A 23,309-nucleotide genomic window follows, 5' to 3' on the forward strand; every position below is an offset into this window, starting at 1 on the left:
TCAGGTCATGATCCTAGGGTGCTGGGATTGAACCTGGCATCAGACTCCTTACTCGGTAGGGAGCCTGTTTCTCCCTCTCCCTCTTCCTGCTGCTCCCCTGCTTTGCCCTCTCTCTCGCGCTCTGTGTCAAATAAATAAATCTTTAAAAAAAAATTAGGGTTGTCCTAAAGAGGATAGAAAACTAGAAGAAAAAAAAATGCCATCTCTATTAATAGCAAGAAGGCTGTTTCTTTCCTGTTTGTTGTGGTTTTACATAGTACTCTATCTACTCTTGAGTTGTCTAAATTTCATTCACTCAAAATTGTGGTCTATCATATAGTACCTGTGTTATTATCAGACATAATTTTCCCTTTGCACTGAATCATGACTTATGTTTTATATAAGAGTAAATTTACTTTGCATTTTGGAAGAAGTAGTCCAGGCCCACTGTCTTTTTTTTTTTTTTTAAATAATTTTTAATTAACATATAGTGTATTATTAGTCCCAGGAGTACAGGTCTGTGAATTGCCAGGTCTACACACTTCACAGCACTCACCGTAGCACATACCTTCCCCGGTGTCCATAACCCCACCACCCTCTCCCTACCCCCCTCTCCCCAGCAACCCTCAGTTTGTTCTGTGACACTAAGAGTCTCTTATGGTTTGTCTCCCTTCCAATCCCATGTTGTTTCATTTTTTTCATTTCCTCCCCCCCCAGCCCCCCTACGTTGCCTCTCAACTTCCTCATATCGGGGAGATCATATGAAAATTGTCTTCCTCTGACTGACTTATTTCGCTCAGCATAATACTCTCTAGTTCCATCCACATTGTTGCAAATGGCAAGATTTCATTTCTTTTGATGGCTGCATAGTATTCCATTTTATCTATGTACCACATCTTCTTTATCCATTCATCTATTGATGGACATCTAGGTTCTTTCCATAGCTTGGCTATTGTGGACATTGCTGCTATAAACATTCGGGTGCATGTGCCCCTTTGGAGCACCACGTTTGTATCTTTAGGGTAATTACCCAGTAGTGCAATCACTGGGTCATAGGGTAGCTCTATTTTCAATGTTTTGAGGAAACTCCATGCTGTTTTCCAGAAGGCCCACTGTCTTTTGTAAAGGCAGCCAGCTGTCCTCCAGTATTTTGATCTGTCTGTCCATGGTATAGAATTGTTTCTGGCGTTACGCCATCAGGGACCACATTTCCCAGATTCCGTTCTTTCTAGATGTGGCTTAAAGACTAGATCTCGCCAGTCAAGTGTGAGTGGAAGTGCAGTGTCCCTGCTGGGCCCACAGTGGTAAGAAGTGGGTGTACATCATACACACATTTACTCCTTTAGCCCACTGGAAGGGGAACCCCAGGAACTTTGAGGAGATGGCAGAGCTACAGGTGGAAGTAGCTTGTTTTCCTAATTCACCAGGCGATGAGAAAAGGCCAACAATCGGGAATGCCCTCCACAGACTTTACCTGGGCAAGATGTGAACTTCTGTTAGGCTCAGGCTCCTGCTTTCTCAAGCTCATCTGTCAGAGTGGCAGCATCACCCTTATGACAACAGCTACAAAAATACTTAGTAAAAACAATGGGAACTTCATTCTCATGCCACCTTGTGCCTCAGGTGCCATCCCTAGTGGTGCACACCAGTATTGCACACTGGGGCTTGGTTGCACAGGTATGATGTCACCTGAGTGCTATTTTCTTTCTTGTTCCTCTGCTCTTGCTGCCAGTCCGTGGGAGTATGTGTTATGGTTTTTTTTTTTTCTTTTTTTAATATTTGTCACCCACTGTTGAGATGTTGCTGACCTTGAAATGCTACCAAATCATGTCAGCGTTCCTTCTGATTCTCGGGAGGACAGCAGTCAAAGCACAAACAGTCTGTTATTAATAAAAGGGAGTGACTGACAGGTCAAGTGAGACATGTTTCTCCTCAGCATGCTTTCGAAGTGGCACATTATTTAATTGAAAGGATCTAGCGTGGCGTGGTTCCAAAGTGCTCGCCCGTTCTACAGCCAAGCTGTGGTCACTGCTTCTGACCCGACATGCTCACCCAGGGGGACCTCCAGAAGGATTCTTCTAGACCCACTCTGCTATTTCTTTTATGTTCCTATTGCAGCTTTCAGAAAGGTACCTGAGGAGAAGGATTAAGGGCTGGGAATTTCTCTGTCGAGGATACATGGCCTGTTAGGGTTAGTCACATTAATGGTGTAACATAAAAGTCCTTTCAGTGTTTCTGGTTAGGGGTCACCTTTTATAATGCATTCAGGGTTAGGCTGCTTCTCTCTTTTTGGCCTGTGCTCCTTGGGGGGCCGTAAAGTCTCTTTCACTAAGTTGATGGGAGAGTAAAAGGAGGTCATGGGTGGGAGGCCTCCTTCACAGTGATTTCATGATGAAGTTTTCGTAAAATAGTCCCTTAAAGCCAATGTAGGCAGGTAATCAAGATGGACTTAGACTGTCTGGTAAATCCCCCCTTCACTTCCCTGTATGGCCACAACTGGATTTCTGGTACAGCCCAAGTTCTGTGGGACCTGTTTCCAGCTGTTCTGTTATTCTAGAGGCCTCTCTGACTTTTTTCTTTTTTCTTTTAAAGATTTTATTTATTTATTTATTGTACAGAGATAGAGATAGAGAGAGAGAGAGAAAGGCAGCCAGATGGAGAGAGGCAGCCAGATGGGGAGAAGCAGGCTCCCCACTTAGAGGGAGCCTGAAATGGGGTTTGATCCCAGAGCCCTGGGATTATGACCTGAGTCGAAGGCAGACGCTTTACCAACTGAGCCACACAGGTGTCCCCGACTTTTTAGTTTCATTTTGAGACTGAGGCTGATGGGTTCTAGTGAACTGAGCCTTAGCTGAGACAATTATGATACAGGAAGTGCTTGCTTATTTTATTAACAATGGTCAATTACTTTGTTCAGTTGAACACTCAGAATGAATCTCTAATATGCACACACATAGCCCATGATTGCCCCGGGCTCGTTACAACATGCTTTCTCATACAGGTGACACCAGGCTGCAGTTTTCTCTGTGCATAGGACATAGCATCTGTTTTTAGTGGTGAAGTTGGTGATTGGGGGTCAGTTAAAATAGGCTGTTGAGTGCCTGGTGGGGAGAGTCTTAGGGGGGCCATGTTTCCTACTGAGTTTTCTTCTATTAGAATTCTTCAGAGCTGAAAAGAGAGAGAGGACCTGAGGTGTGAGTCTATAATACCTAAGCTCTTTGATGTTTGCGGAGACGTCACCGTAGCCTTGCTGCGTATGACCCCTTCATACCTGAAGGTTCTGAGATATACAAAAAATATATGTTCAAAGCATATTCTGTGTTTGTTTCTGAGATATACAAAAAATATGTTCAAAGCATATGTGTTCTGAGATATACAAAAAATATATGTTCAAAGCATATTCTGTGTTTGTTTCTGGACAATGTGCTCCTTCCTTAGCTTGGGACCTTGTTGGTCTTTCTAGAGGCCTTTCTGACTCTTTTAGTCAGATGATCTTAATGGGGTAGATCATGGATTCTGAAACCACTCAGCTAGACTAAGGTCAAGGTACTGCTTACTGCTAGGATTTGGGGCAAGTTTTTTTTTTTTTTTTTTTTTTAACTTTGTGAGCACCTTTCCCTTCCCTTTAAACTTCTTGAGATATGTTTCCTTATCAGCAGAGTGGAGACTGTAATATCCACCTTTCAAGGTTGTCCATGCAAAGCATGTTGCATATATTGGGCAGTGACGACATGTAGCATTATTGTCCCTTGTGTTCTTGTCTGACTCATGAGAGATCTCATGGCTGAGACTTCTTCTGGTTGGAATTTCATCTCTCTGCTATCATTCCAGGAATTCACAGTGTTAGGCTGATGCTTCCTTGAATCAACCCAGAATATGGAATTTTCTTTCTCAATCACTCCCTCATTAGGACACTTGTTGATGGTGGTTAAAAAATAATGAAACCAATACCAAGCAATCTTCCCCCCCCGGTTTTATGGAGATATAATTGACATATAACATTGAATTAGTTGAAGGTGTGCAACATACTGATTTGACGTATGTGTATATTGCAAAATGTTCACCATACTGTGTAGTTAACATCCATTACCTCCTGTAGAAACAATTTTTTTCTCGTGGTGAGAACTTTTAAGATCTAGTGAAAGAATGGGTAGGAGTCATAAGCCAGTTCTTGGTCTTCAAAAACCATCTTGCCTTTTCATCTTCAGTCATAAGCCAGTTCTTGGTCTTCAAAAACCATCTTGCCTTTTCATCTTCTTGGCTGTCATGGTGAAGCCTATACTGTATCAATCAAGAGACCCAAAGCATTCCAGGTGTCTCAGACTGAGAGGCGACAACCCAGGGGGTTGGTTTGGTGGTGGTGGAAGAATAAAAGGAGAAGGGGACATCTAAGTATCATGAAGTGGTAGCTGCACGAAGTGGTCACCGTTCTAGGGGAAAAGTAATGCTACCAAGAGCTAGGTGCTCTAGGGGGAGCGGCCATGGTGCTTAGGGCTTGGTACTCAGACTTGGGGCTTGCTGTGTATCTGGTACTCAGACCCCTTGGGGGGGTCCCAGAGTGGGAATATTGTGGGTCTACTGCCCTGAATTCTCAAAGACACAGGAGCTATCTGATGTTGTTGGAATAAGGTCAGTATGAGCTGAACACTGGAGGGAGTCACCTGCAATTCTCCAGTCCCTTCACAGCAGAACCTAACTGTAGGTCGTCAGCAAGGGCACCTAAGAAACATTTGCAGACTCCCAGACCAACATCACACAGCAGAATGGAAAAAGTGAGTTTGAGCTAAGCAGAAAAGGGAAATACCAGGCATAATCACCATTTTCCTGGCTGACCTGTAGGTCCCAGGTGGACGTGATGGTAGGCGTGTATTTTGAAGGTGTAAGTGGGCAGCTACCTGCGAAGAGAATGATCCTAGCCACGGTAGCTGCAGAGGGATTGACTTCTCCAGCTCAGCAAACAATGTGCATCCGGATAACTCATCTTCTAATGATGGGTATGATTACAGCCAAATGCAGTCTTTCCACAGTGGTGGTCTTTTGTCTGTGTGCTCTTAGAGATGGAGAGCACATCAGCCTGCTGGGTCACTTCCTAGAGTAATTAGCTCTGACAAGCAGTTTTTCCTTTTAGCCACAAGTCATCCTAGTGCAAATATAAGAAACTCTGTGGCTAGCCCGTGTTCAATTTCCTGGGAGACTTTCCTTCCATGTGACTTATTCATTTATTGTGAGAAAATGCTTTAGGTGGAGGAGGGTCTTGGTCCTAAAGAGGGGAGGGGAGAGAGCCTGCCACTTGAAGTGCTGAGTGGCAGTTTGGCCTCAGCCGGGCCTGTCACAGGACTGATGAATGGTGTCCTCCCTCTCCAGGGCTTGCTGGTGATGTTAAACTCTCCTTCTGCTCCTAACCAGCACATGCTCTTCCTGTCTGCGTTGGGGACGGTAGGTGGTGCTGTGGTGCTAAAGGATGCTGAAAACCAGGGGAGGAGAAGAGCTGTGGAGAGCGGGTTGGTGGAAATGCAGGGGGTTGCGGAGAGGGGCTTACAGAAGGGCAAGAAACGCGTTCTCATTCAGTGTCTTTGCAGTTCCGGAGAGCATTTTCCCTTTCAGATCTGGAGTTGCGTTGGAAAATCCAATTACAGATGTAAGCTCCGTTGGTCTCTTTCCAATCTAATTGCAGCCGAGTCAGCTGCCTCTCGCTGACTGGATGTACTGGGTACCCTGCTAGTAGTAGAAGCTTGGCTTTTTCTTCCCCTCTCCCCTCTCTCTGTTTTTATTTTGTGGGGCAGGGGAGCAGAGGGAGACGGGGAGAGAGGATCTTAAGCAGGCTCCATGCTCAACACAGAGCCCCACACCAGGTTCTATTTCACAACCCTGAGATGATGACCTGACCTACCTTAGTGGGTGCTTAACCCACTGAGCCACCCAGGGGCCCCGCCCCACTATTTTTAGTTGGATTTCTTCTTTCTCTCCTCACTATTTCCCTTCCCTCTCATTTTCCTGGTGTCCTCTTCCCCTTTCCGATACCCGTTTGGTTCACTTGATTAACTATGGTGCGTAGCAGTATTTTCTGAGAGACTTTGATGGGCCTGGCACAACAAAGGACAACAAGAACATTCTCACTTTTATAGGAAGGAAATGACCACTACTTGAGCACATATGAAATCTAGGAACTGAGGAAGACCTTTTGACATTCACTTTATCTCATTTAACTTAAATAGTTAAATATTTATTCACTTATAGAATATTATAATTTTAATATACATACGTATATGTAGCTTCATATATACATATGAAGGCATGTTAAGATAGAGATATTTATTCACTTATAAAACCAGTGCTTCTGGAATACTTACTGTGTCTTAGGAGGCTTGGCCATTGTTAATGGGGAGACCAGCGCGTTAAGAAGCCACTGACTTCGTGTAACTTCTTTCCTATTTCAGGGTTTAGAATGTGATGGTTCAACCACATATTTTGCATGGCTCCCTTCGACATCCTTGCTGTTCTGGAGTCAGACTGCCTGGATCTGAATTCTGACTCCACTACTTCCTAACTCTGAGAGGTGGGGCAAGTGACTTAATTTCTCAGTGTTACAATCTTTGATATGAGAAAATAAGATGATAGCTCCTACTCAGAGGGATAGGATTGAAAACTAAATGAATAATGGATATAGAAAAATAACTGACACATAATAAGTGTTCAGTAAACTTTAGATTTAATTATCATCCCTATTTTCAAGTGAACAGTTATTATGTTAGGAAGATGTAAAGTAGTAGCCTTGTCCCCTTCCCAGGTCCCCAACTATGCCTCTGAGGTAAGCACCAGATGAAAAGGGAAGAGTCAGGGAGGCTTCATGGAAGAGGCTGAATTAGCGATACAGTCTCCTCTCAGGAAATTCACAGGTGAACTTCAGAACCCAGGAGTTCAGATACACTCCAGAGAATATGATGAGACCTATGTTCTTTGTGCCCTGTCAATTTCATGTATATGGACATTTTGCAAACAATTTCCCTGGGATTCTATAATCTCTGAAGTCAGTGTTTTCGGGACCATAAACCCATTTCAGGACTGCCAATTTAATATCATTGGCGGGTTGGACATTCTCTCCAACACCATGAAATACTATAAGAGAGTGGAGCAGGTGCTGTGAGTGTCCCACCCAGATGTCCCTTATCTCACCAGGACACCCCTCTCCCAGGTGTTATGGGTGTTGGCTTCAAATGGCTCATACCTGACTCCTTTGCTGAGGTTGTTGGCTGCTGTGAGTGCTAACTAAGCCAGGAGGTGCATGCCTTCCCACTCCCCAGCCTCCCCCTCATCACTCACTCACAGGAGTGGCCCTGAGCAGTGACTCACGGATGAAGGCATATCACAGCCCTCGCACTGTTACTTTGAATAGCTCAAATTCTGTGATACAATTTATGGGACCAGACTGAAATCTTTCCTGAAAGTACATTTTTGCCTAGCTTTTCCCTTACCCTACCCGACCTCCCTCATGCCCCTGTAGGTTTTCCTGAGAGCACTTTTACAATAAAACATGTGTACAGAATCTCCTTCTGAGTCTCTACTTGAGGGGACCTGACCTAGGTTGGAGGGGAACTTGACACAGTGATATTGAGGGGCTAAAACAGGAGGTATGCAGTGGGTGCAGAGGATTAGGGAGGAGCAGCTCTACTGAGACCCAGCTCCTTCCTTCCTCCCCATCTCTTCTGTCTCCTTCCTTATTCCCCACCGCTCCTATTGCTGTGTGATGTTCTGCTTGGTTCTAGATGCCTGGGATGCCTTTCTGGGGAGCTCACCTCCAGCAAGTGGCATAAGTGATCATCTTGGGTTTCCCTGATTTCAGACCGGAGTTTTTCTCTGAAGCTGTGAAGTCTCCCTGTGAAGATGACCGTCTAATAAGGCTGCTGAGCAGCGATGATTAATGTATTAGGGCTGAGGAGCCCCTACCCTAGCAAGCAGTTTCTTTTGACAGGCAGAGGAAGAACGAGGCAGATAAGGGAGAAAGTGTGGAATCACATTTTGGTGTATAATTTGGCAGCCCATAGATCATTTTAATTACTCTGAAATAATTATCTCTGGCACACAGCTGGGTTTGTCTTCATGTAGCTTGTGAGTCATTCTCCCACATTTGTATAAATCAAGCAAGTTGAAAGGAAGAGCTGGAGCCAAATGACATGTAAAAAAGATTCAGTGGTGAAGGTTCAGAAAATGGCAAACTTTGGACCTGAAAGAGAAGATTGACTTGGGACGTCATGTTTTTGTGTCTGAGACAAACACCTCTGGGTATTGAAATCAGAAGCAGATGAGTCTTGAGGCTGTCAGAGCGGAGTGGGTAGCATGAGTGGGTGGTGGACAAGGACAGCCAACGAAGAACCTGTAGCACAGGGTTCAAGAACATGGGTTTGGGGTCAGACAGATTGGTATTGGAATCTATCATCTATTGCTTATCATTGTAGTTAACTTAGACAAAGTCATTTCATCTTTCAGTGTATAGGTTTTCTTATATTACAAAATTAGAAAACTTGTCTTTAGTGCCATGTCACTTTCCTTCAGTGAGTGCCTTCTGCCATGATTGCCGGATCATCCTGCTGCTGCAAAGTGTTTAAGGAGAAAATGGCATGTGGGCCACCTCTTAGCCATTGCCATGGCAGACATTACTAAGCAACCACAAATCTTCTATAGTTGAGTCTGACTTTGACCTCAGAATCCTCAAAGAGCACTTCTAGTAGCTACCCCTAGTCTATCCAAGCTGGCATGTTTATTGAAATAGTGGCTTCCTGTTGAAAATGGTCCTCTTTGATGTTTGATGCTCCCATCTATAAAATGAGGAGTTGGAAGAAGGTGATCGCTTACTTGTTCTAGGATTTTAAGATAAAGAGAAATGGATCCCTCAGATGTTGGTTATTTCATCTCCCAAGCCTTGTTGCTTTGATGCTCTATAGACAATCAATAACTCAGTTTGGAAAGCAGGGGCTGAGGACGAGGCCAGGACACTAGGGCTCAGGAAGCCATGAACACTCTCATCGCCAACCCCCCCTGCCCCAATGGCCCCATCTGGCCTTTTATTTACTATATCCCCAGCCTCATATTCCAGCCCCTATATAGTCCCACATGGTCCCATTCTGAGAACTAAGTCAGAGATGAAGGTCCCTATCAGACTTAGGAGCTACCTCAGTTTCCAAGTCCTATTGTGTTCGGATCCTGTTTGATGACTCACTCACTGGCTCCCCTCTCTGGCCTTGAAATCTGAAAGCTATAATTGGTCTGAACCTGATGGGCCATCAGTGAGCCTTAAAGATCTTTCTACGTTTTAAATTATACAGCTTATATACTTTCATGGAAGTAAAATTAGAAAATATTAAAAAACCAAAGACAAAGTTCGGTGTTAAAATGTGGTTGTATATTACCTGTCCATACTTTTTCTTAGTTTATGTGTATATTCAAGGTAATATTCTGTGAACATATTTCCATGTCTATAAATAGGTTCTACCATTCTGTGTACAATGCCATTATTCTGATTTGATTTGTTTCTTTTCTTGTACTTTCCTTCTGTGCAATTAAAGTTTTTTTGAACATTTATCTGCGCTGGGTTTTTAGAGTCTCTGCGCTCCCTTGGAGCCAAGACCAGGTGGTGGCAGATAGACATGAAAGGATGAAGTACACCTTGGTAAGCTATAGTAGAGATCTTTATAAAATTTTACAGGGATACAGTTTGCTGAGGTGAGCCTAATAGGAAAAGAAGTCTTTTTAGGGGAGAAAGTTAGCAAGCAGTCTCTGTAAGGATGCATGTGCTTGTGGACAAACCTGGCTTGCTGAGAGTGGGGTATGCAGAAGGGCATGGGGAAAGACAGCAAAGTAAGGATTCTACATGTTTTATTGATGGACTAGGTCCTCTCTTTTGTAGTAAGTCATCAACTAATGTTTGATGAGTGAATCAATATTCCTAGTCTTGATATTGTCCCCATCTCTTTCTGAGCCTTGGCCTCAACATTCAAGTGGGTAATTGCATGGACCCCACAGGGTCTGGTGACTTAGCCTATCTGTGTGAAAGACTCTGTCTATGTCCCTCTTACAGCCCATTGGTTCTTCTCATTAACATTCATATGAGCCAGATTTCCAGTTGTTAGCTTCTGCTTCTCTTTGCCTATGAGCTTCTGTGATGGTTTGAGTACACTTGGCTTAGGGTGTCAGAGAATTACTACCCCTAGAGAACAGCCATCAGGCAGTGATTTACTGGAGTCTGTAAATATGCAGTTCCTTCATGCCTCAGGGGGATAACTTTGAGGTAGCCTGGCTCCTGGTGGTAATAATAAGCTCCAGTTACATCCAATAGCATATTGCCTTTTGTTGACTGTTTTTGTTTCCCTCTCTCATTCTCCATCCCCTACTGGTGTGTTATAGGATTCTGTCCCAAATAAACTACTTGCATTTAAATCCTATCTCAAGGTCTGCTGCTTATGAAGTGACGGGGCCATGTGACTCTATGGGGGTAAGCCAAAGACAGCGGACTGTCTTTTCTAGAATTCTGTCTTAAAACAATCAGAACCAAGTTCACAAACTTGAAGTGTTTCCTACCAGACTACTCTATTTCTTGACTAAGAGCTCAAGATGAGCTAAGTTAATGAGCCTCCCTAGATGAGGTATTGCAGAAATATTCCTGTTTCCATGCATCATAAGGTAAATTGATATCATCAAAAGGCATTTGCTTGGATCCACAGCAATAGTGAAGACTGTTGGCTTCTTACTGCATCTGCCAGGCTTTACTTAAAAAACAAACAAACAATTCTAGAAGTAAAAATATTAGCTAATAACTACATCTAGTCTGGTTGGTCAAGAGGAGTGTTTGATTTCCATAAAGGATGTAGATTCTAGGGGAAGAAAATGGTTCAGTTGGCTAAAGAAACAAAAGAAAAGGAAAATAGGAATTTACGTGTGAGACATGAAACATTTAAAATGTACTTTGTTTTCTTGTATTTTCTTATTGCAACAGTTGGAATTTTAATATCAAGGACCTGTTTGAGGACAGGTTAAAAACTGAAGAGTGTTTGGACCAGGAAGAACATGACCAAAATTTGTAAAAATCAGTGTGACAGTGTGTTCACATAAATAATCTCTTTCAGTCCTCTCTAGCACACTGAGATAAATTGCATTTTTCCTACTGGCAAATGGAAAATGGAATTCAGTGAGCCTTTATTGAAGCTGGGAATTAAAGCCTAGTCTGTGTCACACTAATGCCTATGTTATGTCTACCTCATCTCAACAATTCCCCTAATACCTTAATAATGAGCTTTTAGATGTACATGCCTCACTGTTTGTATGTGGCACCCTTGGTGTAGAAAAGATAACAAAGTGGATGAACCAGTGTGACTTACTCCCATTTATTTAATGTAGTTGTATTATGACTATGTGGGGTTTTGTGGACTAAAGGAAAAATTTCAGTTTTCTTCCTAGTATAAAGAGGAAGGACTATTGAACTCTTTTGGAGGGGGAGATGGTCTGATCTGATCTGTGTTTTTTAAAAAAGGGTTAGCACCATGAAGCAACCATAGACAATACTTAAATGTCTGTGTTCTAATAAAGCTTTACTTATAAAACTAGGTGGCCAACTCATGTTTTTAAAAAGTTGCTTTGACTGCTGGGTGGAGATTGTAGAGGGAAAAAAAAAAGGATGGAAGCCTGAAACCAATAACGAAGGTATTGTAGAAATTCTGGTAAAAAAATAATTGTAACTTGTGTCATAGTAGTAATATGTGAGCTAAGGAGAGAAGGCTTAATTTGGGATATATATTTTGGAGGGCAGTGCTGAGGGCTGGCTTAAGGATTGGAAGTAGGAGTTGAAAAAGCAAAGGCTGACTGTTACTTTCGGAGCTCAGACGATTAGGTGATGGGTGCCATTCCCTGAGACAGTAAAGTTTGAAAGAGGAACAGGTGCTTTACTTCCAAAGTCAAATCCAGTTGGGGCTCTGGTCATACTTGTTGTGTCTAAAATGGAAAACCCCAAATTTCATGTGAATGACTTTGAACATGACCTTGTGGAAATATATTTGGATTGATTCTATAGGATCTTCTGATACGAGAGCACATTCCATTATGCTTTGATTCAAACATGCTTAGGCAGTTGTACCACTCCCTCTCTTGCCCATTGGGAGCCCCTGGAGTGAAAGGAGCCCAATAATTTAGTGTTGGGTACCCCACAGCAGGTAGCATACTGTTATGTTTAAAACAGATGCTCAGAAAAAAAATGAAATGGTATGTACATTTTTATGCCTTATTAGAGATCATTGGCTCTGATTTATATACAGTAGGTTTGGGGCTTAGGTTATCTTTGACTTTCTTTGTTCAATACATTCAAGATAAGTGTAATTACAGCACTTCAAAGTATATTAGAAGTAAATGATTTCCTTTATTTCTCTTTCCTTGCATGCATGTACTTACCTGCTCACCTGCATGCAGTGAGCTGACCAAAAAAAAAAAAAAAAAAAAAAAAAAGCCTCAGGTGGTATGCAAAAATCCTTTAGGAAAATACTTGTTTCTAGACCTACGTACATATATAGCTCGGATATTTCCTCACATTTCAGGAAAGAAAAAAAAACTGGGTGCAAAGTACACATGGTTTCATAATTCCTGGAATTAAAAGATGCAGGTGCTTACAATCAGATCAAGGGATGATTGTTCAGTATTATAGTAAAGTTCTGTGACTTGATAGTGAAATTCCCTTGAATAGCAAGTACTATCCCTCCAGCTCATGATGCTGCTGAGATCTTTGAGTAGACTGTTATAAGTTAAAATATGACAGATATCCTATCATACACTGTTGCTACACAACACTCCATATTCCAAAGGAATCAAGGAATGAACACTCTGGTTTGTTCCTTGATTCAGAAGGAGGAGTATCTACAAGGATTTTCTAAGAGCACTTTCGCAGGTTTCTCTCCAGTAGCTGGCTCTTCCACTATCCTAAAGACTGACAAAACAAGCGGCAAAGGCAAATTTTCTAGAGCAGCTTAGGTCAGAAACCTGTCCACAGTATTACTCTTTGTTCCTGCAAATGGTCCAAACCGATCCCTTAGCACCCCATGCTGCACACTGGGAACTCTGAATTTCCTAGATTTTATACACCAGAGTGTAGGGGAGACATGTAGACTTCCCCTTCAACACTTAATTCCCTGGGTTACGCTTTATTTTTTATTTATTTTTTAAAAAGATTTTATTTATTTATTTGACAGAGAGAGAGATATCAAAAGTAGGCAGAGAGGCAGGTAGAGAGAGAGGGGGAAGCAGGCTCCCTGCTGAGCAGAGAGGCTGATGCGGGGCTCGATTCCAGGACCCTGAGATCATGATCAGAGCTGAAGGCAGAGGCTTAACCCACTGAGCCACCCAGGCGCCCCCCCCCCCCAGGTTACACTTTAACATATACGTTATAGTTCCTGCTTTCAAGAGTATAAATGAGCCTAGAGTCTAAAAGTATGTTTATTTCCAGAACTCTGCTAATATGATTAACTAGAAACAAACAAACAAACAAAAATGTATAGACTTCCTGCAGCAAAGTACAATAAAGTGGAGACTGGGGAAGGAAAGGGGTGAAAGCTGAGTTATAAACCTTCATGCAATTAACATGAACCATCTGCTATGTGATGAATAGCATGTCCCTTCTACCACCAATAATGACATTTGGTGAGTTGCATATTGATAATCATCAGCTATTTAAGAAACTGGCACTCTGAAAAATGCTCTTTAGCAGTTGTCATCAATAAAGGAGCAAACGTCAGAATTTCTTAAAAAAAAAAAAAAATGAGGGGCACCTGGGTGGCTCAGTCAGTGAAGCATCCAACTCCTGGTTTCAGCTCAGGTCCTGATCTCACAGTCCTGACATCAAGCCTTGTGTTGGGTTTAGGGGAGAGTCTGAGATTGATTCTCCCTCCCTCTCTGCCACCCATTACCACCTCCGGTTTCCTCTCTCTCTCTCTCTGTCAAATAAATGCATAAATTAAACCTTAAAAATAAAAGGATGGGAGTTTTATTTGAGCTTAAGTATAGAGAGCTGCCCTGGGTACACAATCTTTGCAAAGAAGAGGGTTCTCCAGAGAAGGAATGTTTTATACAGGGTTGTATGTGCTTTTTGTGACATCAAGAATTAGACATCATTATGACATTTCGTCCTTTATGTCCTTATGACATAAGGACATTTCGGAAGGCAACAGACTTCATCTTATGCTTCTAGTATGTGCAAGATTGCAAACGTTGGAGGTATGAGAATGGAACTCGGAGATTTTTTCTCTTATTTATTTTTTTTTGAAGATTTTATTTATTTTATTTGACAGAGATTACAAGTAGGCAGAGAGACAGGCAGAGAGAGAGGAGGAAGCAGGCTCCCTGCTGAGCAGAGAGCCCGATGTGGGGCTTGATCCCAGGACCCTGGGATCATGACCTGAGTCGAAGGCAGAGGCTTAACCCACTGAACCACCCAGGTGCCCCTCCTCTTATATTCAATTTGAAATATTTCTTTTAGGTTATTTGCTAATGAAGCAGTGCTCAGGGCAGAAACAGAGCCCATTCTTTGAAGTTGGCTGAAGTCACTCTGACCTTGGTAAAAGTATAGCTTCCCTGCAAGCTTGGAAGCAGGGCCCACAAACATTAAAGTTGAAAATTGCCGCTTTTTGCCGTGACTCTGAAAGCTGCTCAACCAGCCATATTGTCAGCTCTTGGCTTATATGAGTACATTGGAAAGTTCATGAATTTCATGACTAAATTAATAAACTGTATTATTTCTTTAAACTTGAATTCATTTTTAGCATATTCTGGGCCTGGTTACTCTATGCATTACATGGTCAGATTTCTTATTTTGCTCTCAAACTGAAGACTTCCCTGGGATTGAACTGCTAACCTTTTTTTTTTTTTTTTTTTTTTTTTGGTCTTGGTCCATAAATAGAAGTCAAGAACTGGCCAGGCCATTTGTTTCTTAGTATAAAAACATTATTTCTGAAGCACCTGGGTGACTCAGTCAGTTGAGTGTCTCACTCTTGGTTTCAGCTCTGGTCATGATGCTGTGGTTGTGGGATCAAGCCTCACATGGGGCTCTGCTGTCAGTGCGGTTTGCTTCAGATTTTTTCTCCTACTCCCTCGGCCCCTCACCTCTCATGTGCTTTCTTTCTCTCCAAAATAAAAAAAATCTTTAAAAACAAATAAGTAAAAAACTGATTATTAGCAGTTGTATTGTAAGAACACTTAACGTGACCACTAATCCTCTTTTTTTTTTTTTAAATTTTATTAATTTGACAGACAGATCACAGGTAGGCAGAGAGGCAGGCTAAGAGAAAGAGGGGAAAGCAGGCTCCCTGCTGAGCAGAGAGCCCGATGTGGGGCTAGATCCCAGGACCCTGAGATCAGGACCTGGGTTGAAGGCAGAGGCTTTACCCACTGAGCCACCCAGGTGCCCCACCACTAATCCTCTTAACAAATTTTGTAGTATGTCATAGTGTTGGTGACTGTAGGTACGATATGTGCAGTGGCCATCTAGAGCTTACTCGCCTTGCTTCCTGGCAGTGTTTTTATCCCTGTTGACTAAAGGTTTTGACTTGGTTGAGCCAATCTCTTTCCATGTGACTTTTTTTAGGCACTTGCTGAGGATCTGTTGGTGGGATGGTCACCATCAGAGTCTCACCTCTGCGAAGACGTGCAGTGAGTCCTCCACACTCTAACTTGAAACATGAATCTGCCTATTCGTATGTGTTTGTATTTATTTTGAACAAATACTATATTCACATGTTTTTTAAAAGATTATGAAGTGTCAAACTTCATAAAACAATTTAAACTTCTTTAAAACAATTTAAAGATTGTTTCTTTTTCTTTATCCCCAAACGAAGATAGTACATTTTTTGATGTTCTTGTAGAAATTTTTAAAAAAATACTTATTTATTTATTTATTGAGAGAGAGAGCGAGGAGAGAGAGCACAAGTGGTGGAGAAGGAGAAACAGCTGCCCATCAAGCAGGGAGCCCAATGTGCAGGGAGCCCAAAGTGGGGCTCAATCCCAGGACCCTGGGATCAGGACCTGAGCTAAAGGCAGACGCTTAACCCATTGAGCCACCAGGCTCCTCCTTGCAGAGAAGTTTTTATGTAGATAAAAACTCTCATACAGTTGGTAACGTTACTGTTTTAACATTTTTATTTTTTCCACTCAAAACATCCTGTATTTTTTGTTACGGTCAACCTGTATGGATGGGCAGTATGTTCTCTGCACAGCTCTGAGAAATATCATTCAAAGTGTAGTCCCCATAGATTAGTATATTTATGCTGATAATATGTACTATGCACATCATATATATTATATATAATCAGATAATACTTAAAATCATATATAAATATTTATTATGGTGTTATACACTATATATTAGCATATTATATATAAGATACATAATATACACTATATATTATCTAATACAATTATATATATTTTAAATCCTACATATTATATATATGTTATATATAATAAAACATATATATTATGACAAATTTCCAACATTTGTTGTCAAGTATCTTGAGAACGGGCTGTCTTGCTATTTGCAGTAACACCAAATAGAGATTAGTAGTGACCTTGTTCTTTGTATTAAAGAAAATGTGAGCAAGATAGGAATTGATAAACTGTATTCTCGGACTGCCATCTGTTATCATTTCCACTAGGCTTCAAGCATGAAGCACAGCACTGTGTTGCTGTTCTTGCCCTACACATGCAAGGGAAATTCTGGTTTATTGTCCTTAACATACTTTTAAAGTCTATTTTCTACTTCTCTTTAGTGACATATCTGTGGACCAAGGTCATTTTATGTTAATCTCTTATTATCATCCATAATAGTCCCCTTGGTCAGAGCTGTGGGGACTGTGCTATGTGCTGGGTCCTGTGTTTAAGACTGGCTGACTAGTTGACCATAGAGTTGGGCATCTATTTTTGGGTTTTCTGTTCTGTTCCATTGATCTGTGTGTCTTCTTTCAAGCCAGTACCTTAATGTTTTAACGATCACAGCTTTGTAATAGAGCTTGAAGTCTAGAATTGTGATGCCACCAACTTTGGTTTTCTTTTTCAGCATTCTTCTGGTTATTCAGGGTCTTTTCTGGTTCCAAAATTTTTAAAGATTATTTGTTCCAGCTCTGTGAAGAATGTTGATGATATTTTGATAGGCATTGCATTGAATATGTAGATTGTTTTGGGTGCTATAGACATTTTAACAATATTTTTTCTTCCAATCTGTGAGCGTGGAATGTTTTTCCATCTCTTTGTCTCTTCCTTAATTTCTTTCATAAGTGTTCTATAGTTGTCTGAGTACAAATCCTTTGCCTCTCTGGTTAGGTTTATTTATCGGCATCTTGTGGTTTTGGGTACAACTGTGAATGGGATTGATTCCTTAATTTCTTTCTTTCTTTTTTTTTTTCTGTCTCATTGTTATGTGTAGAAATGCATCTGATTTATGTGCATTGATTTTTATATCCTTCCATGTTGATGATATCTAGCAGTTTTGTGGTGGAGTCTTTGGGTTTTCCACAATACAAATGTTGTGATACTAAGGGATACCTGCATCCCATGTTTATAACAGCAGTACCCACAGTAGCCAAACTATGGCAAGAGCCCAGATGTCCATCAACAAATGAATGGATAAAGAAGATGTGGTATATGTACACAATGGAATATTACTCAGCCATCAAAAGATGAACTCTTACCTTCTGCAATACTGTGGATAGAACTAGAGGTTATTAGAATAAGTCGGAGAAAGAAAATTAGCATGGTTTCACTCATATGTGGAATTTAAGAAACAAAACAAAGGATCATAGGGTAAGAGAGGGAAAAATAAAATAAGATGAAATCAGAGAGGGAGACAAACTGTAAGAGACTCAACTATAGGAAACAAACAGAGTTGCTGGAGGGGAGATGAGGGGATAGGGTAACTGGGTGATGGGCATTAAGGAGGGCATGTGCTGTAATGAACACTGGGTATTACATGCAATTGATGAATCATTAAACTCTACCTCTGAAACTAATAACACTATAACACTATATATTAATTAAATGAATTTAAATGAAATTAAAAGGACTGAGTGAGTTCTGTAGGTGCTTGCCATCTAGGAATTCATCAACAGTGTTGATCAGTGCTGCAGTATACATAAGCATGGAGCACATAGGGGAGCCAGAGCAGTAACCCAGAAAGTCTGGCATTTGAATATAAGTCTTTAAGTTGTTTCCTTTCCTTTCTTTCTTTCTTCCTTTTTTTTTTTTTTTTTTTTGCTTTATTTAAATTCAAGTCAAGTTGGTTAACATAACATATCATTGGATTTTGCTGTCAAAGTGTAAGAGAGAAAAGCCAAGCAGCTGATTTAGGGTAATGACAGTGGGCCAAGAAATAGGGGACCAATTCAAAAGACAATTCTGAGGAAGAAGAATCATAAGTCTCAATGATATTGGCAGTACATATACATTAAAAAGAAGTTAGCCTCTGGAGTGGGTCCCCTAAGGAGGACTTGATTTTTTTTGAAGTTCTTCTGCCTTACCATATTGAGCACACAATTATCAATTCTATTGTCAAAGTTTATTTTTATTTTTATTTATTTTTTAATAAAGATTTTATTTATTTTGTGAGAGAGAGTAAGCAAGTGAGCACATTAACAGGGGGAGCAACAGGCAGAGGAAGAAGCAGGCTCCCCACTGAGCAAGGAGCCCAATGTGAGACTTGATTCCAGGACCTCAGGATCATGACCTGAACCAAAAGCAGATGCTTAACCGACTGAGCCACTGAGGCATCCCAAGAAGTTATTTTTAAATGGTTCGTGCCGTTTTGTCATTTTTTCTTTATAGATTATGTTTGAGGGCTCACATTCATGGTGTCTCAGAATATTTTAAATATACTATCCAAAGTCATGGATACCAAAGCAATCCCAATAAAAACGCCACCTAATTCTTTTAAGGAGTTGGCCAAGTTGCTACTAAAGCTCCCATGGAAAAAAAAAATAACATGCACTTATGGCAAGGAAAACACTGAAAAGAACAACTATGCAGGGGGAGTAAGCACCAGGAGAGATGGAAACATTCTCTGTGTTCTCGATAATTAAGACAGTGTGTTACTAGCACATGAATGGATAAACAGATGAATGTAATAGAACAGAAACTCCAGAATTAGACCCAAATACATATGGAAACTTAGGATATGACAAAGATGGCATCTTAAATCAGAAACATAAAGATAGATCTTTTGGCAAATGGTGCTGGAACAACTGGGTAGCTCTTTAGAAAACAGACACAGTCCCATCTCACACCATATACAAGAATCAACTACAAATAGATGAGGAACCTAAATGTCAAATATGAAACCATGCAAGTACTAGAAGAAAATGTAGGTGAATTCCTTTTTAATCATAGTGTAGGAAAGGACTTTTTAAGAATGGAAATATATTTAATGTATAACATTGTGTAAATTTAAGGTGTACAAAATGTTAATTTGATGCATTTATATATTATGATTGTCATTGTAGCAAAAACTAGCACCTCTATCCAGTTGCATGATTATCGTTTCTTTTTAGTGGCTGGAATAATTAAGAATTGGTTTCTTTACAGGTTTGATAATGATACAATATTGTTTATATCACTATACTCTGCATTAGATCTCTAGGACTATTTACTACTCATTGTTTGTATCCTTAAAAACCATCTGTAGGAGGACACCAAAATGGAATACACCACTAGCATATGCACCTATCTGTATTACAAATGAGTTATGTGACTAGGATGAAAATAAAAAGAACTAACACAAATCAGTTTGAAAACAATATCTTGACTGGATACTGTGAAGCTAAGGACAAAAAGAATGTCATGAAAATGCTGCCATCTAGTTAGTAAATGTGTTTCCTAACAGGGGGATTGGTTAGCAGTTCTCAAACTACTTTATGTACATATTGGAATTGGAATATGAAATATTATTATGAACTCCTGGTTTTGATTATACTTACAGATGGATGGAGAAATGTAGATAAGTGTGAATGTGTTGGTTAGTTCCCATACATGAACGGCCTAGTTCTGCCTTTGGGAAGGCCTAGAAGCAGGGGTGACCCAGTAACAATGGACACAACTGGTGCCCAGACCTTGACTTCTAAGTATCTTTCTTTACAAAAAAAAGAGCAAGGGCTCCTTGGAGAGTGTTTATTCTAGGGTTGAGGTAGAGAAAAATACAAAACAAGCCTGTAACATTATGTGGTGTCAAAAAGTAAGGAAATGCTCAGAGGAACATGGGGCTTTTTAGAAGCACACAGGAAAAGCTGAAGGAGCTGTCGCTGGCTGAAGCTGTAACAGTTAGAGTAGAAAACTATGATAGTACTGAATCATAATCCATAGAATCAATATTTATGAGTATATACTTTTATGAATAATTGATGAAAGGTATAAATGGAGGAGAAAGAACAGCTTTTCCTTTAAAGCAAAATTTTAACTATATAGATGAAAAAGAAATAGAAAATCAGCATGACACAAACATCACAAGAGATAACAACACCTACTGTTGAATGCTAAATGTAAGTCCCATACATTTGAGTGTGGGACTTATATAAAGTATCTTCCTCAAGGTGATTAGCAACTACAGAGGGAAGTATTAAAACTTTATGGAGGAGAGAACAGCAAGACATCAATTTAAGAAAGTCTTTAAACATCCATTAAAAGATACCAGCATCTTAAGTCTCTTGATATGATGCAGAGAAGGACAGTAATATTATGTGGTATGTGGGATGTATAAGCTCAATATGATCATGAGAAAACATCAGTCAAACCCAATCTGAGGGATTTTCAGAGAAACAATTGATCATAACTCTTTGGAAGCACCAAAATCACAAAAGACAAGGAAAGACTCAGAAACTGTTACCAATTATGGGAGCCAAAGGAGAAGTAGAAACTAAATAGAATGTGGGATTCTGATGCAGATAAAAGACAATATTGGAAAAAGTGATGGAAGTTCTGTTTTATAGTAGTATACCAATACCATGTGTCTGAATTATACTACATATAATTGTACAACTGTAAATTCTTAGAAGTTGGATGAGGAATAGGTGGAGATGGTGCCGTATTTCGCAATTTATCTGAAGTCTAAAATTAATTTAAAATACAAAGTTAAAAAGCTAGTGGTACAAATTGAACTTCAAAGTTCCATTAGTTCTTTTGTTAATCAACTACACTAGAAACACCATATTGCCAAAAGTCAAAAACTCATTGGAACCTTGGGGAAATTGCACACATCAGTCCTTTCTGAAATAAATATACAGAAAAATAAATCTACAGATAAATTATAAGGGTAACATCCATTTTTGCTATGTATTTCAGTAAAGTCTCTAGGCATCCAGAAATTCAGGAAATTAGTAAGATTGTACCAGTAGCAGATGCAAAAATTTATTGTAGAGCGGGTAATTCAATCATCTAGTTCTTTGGATATTAGGGGGTGTCAACGTGAAGAGTGTTTCTCCTTATAATTCAAAGAATTATTGAGTAAGGCACCTAAGGTACAGACGGGCCACAGTGAAAAGAGATGAGGACAACTGAATGGATTAGCTTTCTTGTTAAGTTAGGAAGTTTACTAAGTCTATTTATTGCTTTATAAAGCTCACCCAAAGAGCAAACAGATTGTGTAAACATTTGTCTTCTGTTTGAGAGCAGCTATGGGTTGACCATGTAGAAGGACAATTAAGGAGAAATACTGAACTGTTCCCTGGGAGAGCATGAATACCCAGCATTGTATGATTGCATAGCTTTAGTTTTGAATATCAGGTCCCCTTGTAATTGAACCTGTGATCTTGGACAAGTCACTTAGCCTTTTAGAATATGAATTTGTGCCATATTACATAAAGGAGTTGAACTAGTTTTTTTTTTAATAGTTGACATAAAATTATGTAAGTTTAAGGAATGTAACATGTTGATTTGATAGTTTTATATATTTCAATATGATTATCACCATGTCATGTCACATAAGTACCTTTTTTGGAGCAAGGGGGAGAAAACAATTAAATCTATTCTTGTAGCTACTTTGAAATATATAATATAGCATTGTTGACTATGGTTGCTATGCTGTACATTAGGTCTCCAGTACTTATTTACCTATTTATTGCAAGTTTTTACCTTTATTTTATGTTACTTTAATTTTTACTTATTTTTTAATTTTTATTTTTTTAACGATTTTATTTATTTGGGAGAGAGGGAGCACAAGCAGGGGGAGCAGCAGGCAGAGGGAGAAAGAGAAGCAGGCTCCCTGCTGAGCAAGGAGCCCAATATGGGACCCTGTCCCAGGACCCTGGGAGCATAGCCTGAGCTGAAGGCAGATGCTTAACTGACTGATCCACCCAGGCACCCCACAGGTTTGTACCTCTAACCCACATCTCCGTAATTCTCTCAGCCTCTAGTAACCATTATTTCACTCTGTTTTTATGAGTTTGGCTGTTTTAGATTCCAGGTATATTATATATATATATATATATATATATATATATATATATATATATATACACACACACACACAAATATATATACATATATTTGTATATATACAAATAACCTACACATTTGTATTTTTCTGTCTGACTTATCTCACTGAAGAGATAGCCCTCAAGTTCCTTCCATGTTGTCACAAATACCAAGATTTCCTTTCTTCTCATGCCTGAGTAGGGGAATTGAATTGATTGATTGAAGATGTTCTTTCGACTCAAATAGTCCATTTTTTTACTATCTAATTTTTACTATCCTAATTTATTATCCCTGCTGGTAGGATAAACAGGTTATGACTTGAGATATGGGGATGAAAGAGATTCAGGAACATAAAGTGGGATTATTTGACCATTTGTAAATCAGTATGGGTAGCAAAACTGTGCCTGTTTAATTCATCTTAATTTATTAAGTATTTATTGCGTACTTACTGTATTCTAAGTCCTGTTATAGGCACGGGGTTTGGGATGAGGATTGAAACTGTATGGGTCATGCAGCATAATGTGTAATTTTAGCCCAGGTTAACTCATATTCCATAAATCCAGTGATGCTTCTATGCCTGGTACCATACAGAAGATTGTGGGGGCTGTAACAGATGATTATAATACAGCCTAATCCTCTCAGCATTTACCCTTGACACAATAGAGTGTTTACAAACCAGCACAAGCAGGTATCCTCTATAAGAAAAGTTTATGTGATACAGAAGAAGGGTCTCCTAGGGCTGATTTGTAGATCAGTAGGCAGCTTTAAAAGATACAGATCTGCAAATTACATTCTGATTCACTAGTTTTAAAATGGGTCCTCCTGGGCACCTAAATTTAAAAAATGTTCTTCAAGTA

The 23,309-nt window shown here is 40.1% G+C and overlaps 1 long non-coding RNA gene across 4 annotated transcripts in view; it reads left to right on the plus strand.

Annotated features, from left to right (window-relative positions):
- LOC116579942 overlaps window positions 1-23,309 on the plus strand; it is a 93,260-nt gene that overhangs the window by 37,023 nt on the left and 32,928 nt on the right. For all 4 annotated transcript variants that reach the window (XR_004281471.1, XR_004281470.1, XR_004281472.1 and 1 more), the window contains exon 2: window positions 6,417-6,535. This is a non-coding gene — a long non-coding RNA (uncharacterized LOC116579942). The remainder of the gene's footprint in view (window positions 1-6,416; window positions 6,536-23,309) is intronic.

This window comes from Mustela erminea, chromosome 1, assembly GCF_009829155.1.
Source record: "Mustela erminea isolate mMusErm1 chromosome 1, mMusErm1.Pri, whole genome shotgun sequence".
NCBI classification, from domain to species: domain Eukaryota; kingdom Metazoa; phylum Chordata; class Mammalia; order Carnivora; family Mustelidae; genus Mustela; species Mustela erminea.